Below are 9,349 nucleotides of genomic sequence, written 5' to 3'. Positions count from 1 at the left end.
GGGAAAGAGTAGAGAAGAGAGGTGACCGCACACTGGTTCAGTTTCGGAGTACCCCTATTCTGTGACCCACCCTTATCATCCCAGGTCTGCCTCACGCATTCGATTCACCTATGGCAGTGGTTCTAAATCACCCCTGTGCAGCAGACCGTCTGCAGAGATTTAAGTCACCTGGGGCCAGGTGGTCAGTGTGAAAACAGTCCAATGAGGTCTCCAGGTGGTTCCACTGGGCACCACGTGGAGGGCCATGGCTTGGGCGTTACTCCTCGTGCCCCCCCCCCCCCCCGAGGAAACCTCCTTCAGGTTGCCGCCGAACAGGCCGCAAGATGCAGTCTTCTGTACATTTGGGGAAAGCCAGCTCCAGGAGCAGAGAGGATTTCTGACCCACGGGGCCATCTTCAGAGGTGGTGGTGGGACTTCATTCTCACTCCTTTGGCCCCAGCGATTTCTCCCCTGGCTCTGTGTCTCCAGCCATCCTGGAGCAGAAAAGTCTCTTCCCCAGAGCCCTCCTCAGTTCCAGAACTTCTGGAGGGGAAGTAATCAGAAGAAGACAACTTAGGCTCCAGGACCATCTCTAGTCAGCTTGGGTGTCTGATGGGCAGGCTGTTTGACATTTGTGAGGTCCATTTCTAGTCTGAACAGCCTCCCTTATATGGTGGTTGTGGGGCTCCAGCAAAATAATGTGGTGAGCAAAGGACATTGGGAAGTACAATAAAATTCTATTATCGTGGAGCAGCCTCCATGCCCTTTTTCCCTCCAAAGGGCTTAAACATCTTGTCACAGGATGGAAACTCGTCTCTGCCCTGGAGTTGGGGGCTCAATACCAAGGAGTTGGGAGCAAACCTGTCGGGTGAGTAAACCTTGGTAAACACAGTATTGCCGAACTGGATGGTGGGCACAGTTTTTTTTCGTTGTTGTTTATTTTCAGTTGAAGGATAATTGCTTTACAATATTGCTTCAGTATCTGCCATACATCAACATGAATTAGCCATAGGTATACATATGTTCCCTACCTCTTGAACTTCCTTCCCATGTCCCACCCTTTGCCATCCTTTTAGGTTGTTCTGGAACCCTGGTTTGAGTTAGTTTTTTGTTTTCTAGCAAAGAGCAAAAAGGAAAGAAAACAATGAGCCCTGTGTGACTGAATTTGTCGGAGTCCTTGGCTCCAATCTGGGTTCAAAAAGTGAAGCCTGCAGGGGGATGAGCCAGGGCTCTGGAAGAGGCCAGGGGCTGGGGAGAACCCCTCCCAGGGTGGTGCCAAGAGGCTGTAGCCTGAGTGCACAGAGAGGACACGAAGCCAGCCCTGCAGCCTCCTCTGCGGCCCCCCATAACACCCCAGCTGCCTCAGTGCCCCTAAGAGAGCTCCGAGAGGGCCTGGGGTGCTGGTGTAGCCCATCACAGGAAATCCTCACTGCTCTCTTTGACCCCTTCTGGCCAAGACAAACCCATGTCCCCCTCTGGCAAGATAAAGGGGCATCATTTTTGTTGCATCAAAGGTAGACGAGAGTGGAGGGCACAGCAGACCACGTAGCAGGCCGGGTTCTAGGGCATTCTGGTCCCCTGATGGGGAAACAGGAGATGGGGAATCTGAGCTGGAGGAAGTGGGGGAGAGTGTAGGGGTCTGGAGGGTTCATGGTTCGTTGCACTGAGCAGGAGTCTGAGGAGGGAGGAAGAACAGAGCCTCGGGTGACAGGCACCACAGCCACCTCTGTGCATGGCTTAGGCTCACCAGAAAGCGGGTGGTTCTGGGTAAAATGAACATCCTTGAGGCCCCCAGAGAGCTCGGACCTAAGCCTGAGTGTGCTCAAGTCCCCAGGATGAGGCTGTGTGGAAATACCTGTATCCACTCATGTGTGATTCCTTTCCATTTATGAAATGGTTTCTCTTAGAACACGTTTGATTCTCAGAACAACCCTAGATGGCAAGCTGAACCAGTTTTATCAACTCATTTTATAGTGGGGAAAACTGGAGTCCTGAAACACAGTGACTTATCTCCAAGTCTTGGGAGCGGAGAGCTGGGGGTGGAGCGTGCGTGTGCTGACCGGTAGTTGTCTGGTGCACTTTTTGGTTTTGCATCTCAGTATTTGGGCCTGTGATGCTGCCAGGCCCTTCAGTGCTGCGTCCCTTCATCCCATCCCACTGAGCAAGCACTCCAACCAAGCACTTTTATGTCTTGGCTTCTCTGGTGAGAGACTGTGGTTTGGCTGATGTGTGAACTTGAGTTCCTGCTTTTGCTCTAGGCATCGTGTGTATTTAACCATTTTGATGGAATTTACTTTAGTCCAGGTTCAGGCTGTTCACTTTCTTCCTTTCCTTGTTGCTTTCAGTTTTATCCATGTTCAGGGCAAATGATTTGTCTTCTCTTGGGCCTTCAATATACATTCTCCTCCCCTTGTTACCCAATCCGAGCTGTACTGATCTCGGCACCACAAGCTAATAAAGTGAAAGACAAGTCACTGGAGCAAGAGAGAGAGTCTATTTGGAAAGCCAGCGGCCTGAGAAAATGAGGGTCTAGTGTTCTGAAGAACCACCTTGCCTGCGTTTGGATGCAAGTTTCTTTTATAGAATGAAGAGAGAGAGGTGGGGAGGTAAAGAAAGGCAGTAAGTTTTTGTAAATATTTTTTTGATTCTGGTTAGACTCTAGAAGGGACATGCTAATTTCTTCTTTCCTGCAGCCATTCACAGGTGGGCCTAGTCAGGATGTCTCCCCTGTGCTAAACAAAGGTATTTTAGCTTAACATTTAGGCATGGGAGGCAGAGTCTCCCAGAGATGCGTCATTATGTATACTTGAGTTATAGGCAACATCTGTGGTGAGTGACTTGTAGCAAATGCAATGGAATACAAAAGTGAAAGAAACAGATCCAACATGGAGTCGGGTTTGTTCTTCCCTATTACACCCTCACCAGACCCCACAGCCAGAGAATATTCTCTCTCTCTTCCCCTTGGAAAGGCCTTTGCTCACGGGACACAGGCTGTTTCCTTGGAAACAAAAGCCAGAGTGCTCTCCGCTTTTTGGCTCCATTCCTTCTTTAAATTGCACATTTGTTTCACTCTTCCTTTCTCTGGCTAAGGTTTTCCAAGGTTTCCTCCTGGGCTGACTCCCTGGAATGGGCTGCCTGAAATTTTCCTGCTGCTTCTGGACGATTCCTCATGTAATTATTTCAACTAAGAATTATAGTAACTGTTTGTTCTGGGTGAAAAAGGAAGCGAGGAGCTGACATTCATAATGTGCAGCTGTCTTCTGGGCTCAGAAGGTGGCCAGGAGCCTGATCACGTGATGCTTGCATTTCCTAGCGCTTACAGGTTTGCAGAGCGTGTCCTTGTGTGTTTGATTGTCATAGCAATGATGTGAGGCTGGCAGAGCAGGAAATGTCATATCTGGTTTACAGGGGAGGAGACAGAGGATTACAGAGGATGACTTCATGTTTTGGTCTTAAAACTGCATCTAAAGTTTGCATAAGAAAACGTTGTTTCAGAGTACAGTATGAAAGTTCATATAGAATAGTATATAGGTTGATATTGGATGTTGTCTCAATTTGCTTGGGCTACCATAGTAAAAGAGCATAGACTGGGTATAACAACAGACATTCTAGGGAGCAATTAAACTCAAGGTGCTGTCTTGAAAGCCCAAGGTATTAGGAGACTAAGGTGGTCTATGAATGGTCTTTTGCAATGTGCTCTAGAAAGAGGTCGTAACTTAAGTCACTGAGTTTAAGGTGAATGTGTGGTGAGGTCAGAGATGAGAATAACAGTGAGGGCCTAACGGTGATATTAATGACATGGGAGTGGAAATGGCAGGAGTCTGGATTCAAGTAGAGCTTGAAAACGCAGCACAGCTTCTAGAGCAGATGACGGCAGAAAGCGGTGAGACTCTGAGAGTGGAGTTTCCTTCTACACAAGGAAAGCAGAGGACACAGAGGGTGGGGAACTTCTTTAATTAGATTAATTTAAAAAAAGGGTTTTTTAACCATCACATGAGGAATGACAGCTGACAGTAGGTGAATAGCAGAAAATTGGATTTGAGAAGCAGAATGGGGAAGGGGATAGATGATGAGAGGGGTTTGCGATGTTGATAATGGCCAAGGATGACAGCGGGGTTGCTGGAACTTGGAAGAAAGTTGGGTTAATGCAGGTGCCACAGGCCTGGTTGTTCACCATGCACAGTGCCCTACGCTATTCTTTGTGCTTCCTTCGGGAGCAAAAGTAGCATCAGCTGGGATGCAGGGAACTCTGGGACTTCTGTTTCCTCCCTGTAGAGTCATTTTCCCGAGGGAGGAACTCTCCTAAGAAACAACTCTCCTAATAGGAATATCCACTAAGGGGTATTAAGTGTTAATCTGAAATTTTAATACTGGAAATATTTTAAACATTAAACATTTCTCAACTGTTTGCCTTGCTACACTCTATAAACCGAGGTCAGATACAAGTGTGCATCTATGAAACTATTTTCTGAAGAGCATTCATTAATTATAATTTATATATGTATATTACATAATGCAAGTTTTTCCTAAAAAGATACATATTGTGGTTTTATAACAAGAAGGAAGAATTGTCAGGGTAAATATAGGGCCTATTTGGTTTAAGTTGGCAAATCAGAAAATAACTTTCTTCCTTGTTCAGTTCAGTCTCTCAGTCGTGTCCGACTCTTTGTGACCCCATGGATGGCAGCACACCAGGCCTCCCTGTCCATCACCAAATCCTGGAGTTCACTCAAACTCATGTCCATTGAGTCGGTGATGCCCTCCAGCCATCTCATCCTCTGTCGTCCCCTTCTCCTCCCGCCTTCAATCTTTCCCAGCATCAGGGGCTTTTCAAATGAGTCAGCTCTTCGCATCTGGTGGCCAAAGTATCTGAGCTTCAGCTTCAACAGCTTTAACAGCTTCTTCCTTGTTAAAGGATTAAAAAAGACCTAAAATAGTCATCAAAATTGTCAGATCAGAAACATCTTTGTGCAATATACAAAAGGTTCATTAGCTTACTCATTGTCTTCTCTGTCATTCAGACCTACTCCTATATCACCGGGTGATGGGGAGTCAAAAATTACTTGGGGAAAACCCCAGTTCTCACAACAGATAAGAGGTGACCAGAGAAACAGAGCTGAGTGTTCTTGAGCTAATGATCAAATCCCTGAGTCTACTTCTAGTTTGTTAATTCTGGCCCTGGGGGTTGGTTTCCACAACTGCGCCTACACGCTGGGACAGGACACACATGACTACACTTCGGCTGGCACTGTCTTTAAAAAGAACTTTCGCTGAACTGGAGCAAGAATGTGGAGCCATTTATTACCAAACCGAAGAGAAAAGTGGTATTAAAAGGCACCTCAATGCGAAAGTGAGCTCATTAAAAAATAAAGGCCTTTGGAATTTACTGGCAATTACATTTCCTTAGAAAACGATGCATTATTTATAGGATGGTTACAGAAGGCTCTATGATGAGGTGACTACTTCTCAGCTTTTCAAAGTAGAAAAAAAAATTGATAACTCAGTAGCCAGTAAGGTGTTAGGCGATCGGCCTACAATGTCCCCTGCCACTGGAGTGTCTTTTTCAACACTCTACACAAAGTGCATTGGGATAATCCACTTGCTTCTACATGTGGTTGGAATGCAGGCTGCTGGTGAATATCTGTAAGACGTAGATGAGGATTCCTGGAGAAGATAGGCTTTGAGCTGAGCTTTAGGGAATGAGTAAGTTTTTGACTGAAAGACAAAGGAAAGATTACATTTCAGTCGAGAGAATAACTTGAACAAAAGCCCAGAGGTACTGGAGTACTTGCTGGGCTTATTTATATACGGTAGAACAGACTGTGATGGTTTTTTATTACCCTAGGAAGAAGGAATAGGACATCACTCTCAGTCCAGAAAACACATAGCACTTCAGTTATCTCAAAAGGAGAAAACTGAATGCAGAGAAGTGGTTACATGGCCAGTGGAAGAGCTAGTAATTCCTTAGAGGTGGCAAGGCAGCTCCAAGTTTAGCAACCGCTAGGAAGCTGCTGCCTCCAGCTGGGCTGGAGAGAGGAAGAGAGATGTTACCAGCCCCTGGGATCTGGGACCGTCTGGTGGGAGCAGCGGTGAACGTAGTCCTGCCTACGGGCACTAGGTCCATGAAAGATCATGTCCCATGGCACGGGTGCCAAGTTGCTTCAGTTGTGTCCAGTTTTGTGTGACCCTAAGGAGTTTCAGATTGATTTTTTTTTTGCCACAAGGGGCCATTACAGGATTAATAATTTCTTTGAGTTGTCAAAATTATAAAAATAATACACATTCATTATAAAAATATTCTAACAGCACAAAAATGTATAAGATTAAAAAGTAAAGGTTTTTGATTTCCTTCCTGACTGCCTTGTTTCCTACCTACCACCCCATTCTGCAAAGGTCAGAGGTTGGGGATACCATGTAGACACTCTCAAAGTATATACAAACACGATCACCAACGGCACACCACTACCTCTACCACCACTACTTACAGATACACGCATAACATGCCTGATGCATATATTTTAGTATGAATATATTTTATGTACATATGAATATATATGGGACAGATCATGCTTATTTATCCTGATATTGAAATAGTTATGCGGGCTATTAATTCTGTTCCGTCATTTTGTTTTTTCCAGTGAAAATACATCTTGGGCATTTGCCGTGTCAGTGCATGTTCAGTTGTTTAGTCACTGCTTCCTCTTTGCGGCCCCATGAACTGTAGCCCACCAGACTCCTCTGCCCACAGAATTTTCCAGGCAAGAATACTGGAGTGGGCTGCCATTTCTTACTCCAGTGGATCTTCCCGACCCAGGGATCGAACCCACCTCCCTTGTGTCTGCTGCATTGGCAGGTGAGTTCTTTACCACTAGCGCCATTGTATCAGTACACGCAATACATACATCTACCCATGGTCTTGTTAAGACTATACAGAGTTCTTGCCTGGAGAATCCCAGGGACGGGGGAGCCTGGTGGGCTGCAGTCTATGCGGTCGCACAGAGGTGGACACGACTGATGCGACTTAGCAGCAGCAGCAGCATACAGTATTCTAGAGTATGGAATTTTTTAAACTAGTGCCTTATGAACAGGCTTCCCAGGTGGCACTAGTGGTAAAGAATCCACCTACAAATGTAACAGACATAAGACATGAAGGTTCGATCCTTGGGTCAGGTAGATCCCCTGGAGGAGAGCATGGCAACCCACTCAAGGCATTCTTGCCTGGAGAATCTCAAGGACAGAGGAGCCTGCTGGGCCCCAGTCCATAGGGCTGCAAACAGCTGGACACTACTGAATGACCTAGCATTTATTCACAGGCATTTAGACTTGCCGCACTGACTTGATGCACATGAGTTTGAGTGAACTCCAGGAGTTGGTGATGGACAGGGAGGCCTGGCGTGCTGCGATTCATGGGGTCACAAAGAGTCGGACACGACTGAGCGACTGAACTGAACTGAGACTGTTTCCAATATTTTGTTCTTAAGAACAATGTTGCAGTGAACATCCTTATATGTACTCTTGTATTTTTGTTCAAGTATGTAGAAAGAGAATTGCTAGGAAAAAGAAAATTGAAAATATATGATCCAATTGTCCCACTAGCAGTGAAGCAAATAGTTTCTCCCACATTCTCAACAACACAGATGGTTATAAATGAAGTCTTAGCTAATCTGATAATTTTGCAATGATACTGAATTTTGCTTAAAATTTACATGTATTATAAAGAGATTAAATATTTTCCCTATATTTGTTAGTTACGCCCTTCGTGCCTTTTCTTTTGAAAGAAAGAAAAATCATTCTTATTGAATTTTAAGAGCTCTTTGTATTTTTAAAAGAGATGCTTGATTTTATTTATCTACTTTAGTTTTTGTTGTGCTGAGCCTTCATTGTTGCACTCGGGCTTTCTCTAGTTATAGTGCGCAGGGTTATTCTACACTGTGGTGCACAGGCTTTCCGCTGTGGTTGCAGAGCACAGACTCTAGGCGTGTGGGCCTCAGTAGCTGCAGCACAGGGACTCAGTATTTGTGGCCTGCGGGCTCTAGGGTGCACTAGCTTCAGTAGTTTCAGCACACAGGCTCAGCAGTTGTGGCTCCTGGGCCCTAGAGCACAGAGACTGCAGTAGCTGGGACGCATGGGCTTAGTTGCTACAAGGCCTGTGGAATCTTCCCGGATCAGGGATTGGACCCGTGTCCCCTGTGTTGGCAGGCAGATTCCCATCCACTGTACAACCTGGGAAGTCAGAGTTCTCTGTATTTTATAGGAATTAGTCCTCAGACTTTCATTTGTGTTGCAGATATTTCTATTTGCTATTTGTCTTTCACTTCATTATTTCTGCCCCCAAATATTTGCTTCTAACTTTTCTTCCAACGCTTGCTTTAATTACAGGTGTTTTGAATGCCTTCAGAATTTTTTCATCCTAGAAAAGCATCCTCTAATATTATAAAATATTCATCCATATTTCCATTACTTTCATTTTTTTTATATTTAAATCTTTGACCCAACTAGAATTTTTTTATATCAGAGGTGAGTTAGAGATTTATTTTCCAAATAACTGCCAAGTTCTAAAAATAATTTATTAATGTACTTTTTCTTCACTCATTTGAAATACCACCTTTATCATATACTAAATTTCCATATATATTTGGATCAATTTCAAGAACAATTTATATCTGCCTCTGTCTAATGAATTATATATCATTTTATTTAAAATAGCTTTATTTTTCTTTTATTTTCACATCTGGTAGGGCTAATCATCTCTCATTCCTTTCATTTTCACCTCATTACACATATATACATATGCATTCTCATGCAAGATTTTTTGAATAAATGACAATCACTCATGATAATGATGATGACAATGTATTTATTGTATGTTTATTAAGTGCCAGATCTTATTCCAAATGCTTTACTATTATTGATTATTCCCTGCTATGTTGTGAATACTTATATTACCATTTCCATTGCATGAGCAACTGAGAGTGTGAGATCATTATGCCCTTATCGTCTTGATATTTCTTAGTTAAAAACTTTCAAGACAAGGATTCATCAACTTCCCATGCTAGGATACCTCACAAGTCATTAGCCAAGCTATGGACTGACTGGCTCATGTTCAACTGTCTCCAGGTGAAGTCACAGTCTCTTGGAGCAGAGCAGAGCTCCCTAGCTTGCACTGTGGTGGGACAGACATCGTGGCTCATATATTTGGGACATCCTCTGAATTATCTCATGTGGACAGTGCTTATTCTTTTTGTTTGCTTGCTTGTTTTTTATTGTCTCCTCCTAGAAAAGAAACCCAGATCCATGTAGGGATTTTGAACATTAGCAAATGAACTTCAATAAAATTTCTTGAGGGCGGAAACAACCTGCCTTAGGAGAC

Source organism: Ovis aries, chromosome 4, assembly GCF_016772045.2.
Source record: "Ovis aries strain OAR_USU_Benz2616 breed Rambouillet chromosome 4, ARS-UI_Ramb_v3.0, whole genome shotgun sequence".
Classification (NCBI taxonomy): domain Eukaryota; kingdom Metazoa; phylum Chordata; class Mammalia; order Artiodactyla; family Bovidae; genus Ovis; species Ovis aries.
Note: the sequence above shows the minus strand (reverse complement) of the source record.